Here is a 908-nt window from a genome sequence, read left to right as displayed (position 1 = left end):
GGAAACCTCTTGCTGGGGCAGGAACAGAGCCTGGGACAGAGGTGGGTCCAGGGTGCAGAGCACTGGTGTGTTGGGGCTGGTGAATGGAAGGAGACTTAGTTTTGTGTACGGGGTTGCAGCTTCTTGCCCTGCCCCTCCCCGTCCCCAACCCATTGTCCATCCACCTACGTCCATGCTCCCCCACCCCTGCTCTAACTACTATGCCCTCCTCACCTCCCACAGCTCGGCAGGGAACCCAGCAGTCCAGGCACCCAAGCCCTGCCTACTCTAACCTCTGCTTCTTCCCCAAGACCGCTTCACCCTAGGTCACTTGGCACTCACTGGTCTCAGTGCAAGTTGGTGCACATTGAGTCCACTCGCCCAGGCTGGCCCTGGCAGCCCAAACCCATGTCCTGGGCTCCTGCCCTTCATCACAGCTGAGGGGGTCCTGCCCACTGGTCTCAAGTGGCAGCACTACAGGGTGTGCAAGACAGCAGACAGTCATGGTTCACCTGGGGCTCAAAAGGGGACTATTTCCTCGAGTGGAGGGAGCGTGGAGGAGGGAGGTGAGTACTGCGTCCTCTGGGGGAAGGATCTGCGCTGCCAGCCTCACCGCCCATGTTGGGAGCTGGCTGATGTCACAATGCTGCCCGGCTGCCCTGGTGCCACTGGGACCTGGAGTGCCCAGGCGAGGGCAGCAGCCCTGGTGAGCTCCTGGGAGTCTCCTTTCTTTAGTCTGCTTGTTTTCAGGACTCATGGCTCCATCCAGGCACACGGTGCCCCCAACTGAGTGTGAATCTGTGGGGCAGCCACTGGGTCCATTTCCAGCCCTCTGGCTACTCCCTCTGTGGCTATGATCCCTTCCTGCCTGCACGGCCCGAGGACTGGAAAGCGCTGGCCCATGGGGCAGCCCAGGCTGAGGGGGGGGC

The sequence above is a fragment of the Alligator sinensis genome, unplaced genomic scaffold, assembly GCF_000455745.1.
Source record: "Alligator sinensis unplaced genomic scaffold, ASM45574v1 scaffold560_1, whole genome shotgun sequence".
Classification (NCBI taxonomy): domain Eukaryota; kingdom Metazoa; phylum Chordata; order Crocodylia; family Alligatoridae; genus Alligator; species Alligator sinensis.
The sequence above is the reverse complement of the archived record's forward strand: the minus strand, read 5'-3'. Positions refer to the sequence as shown.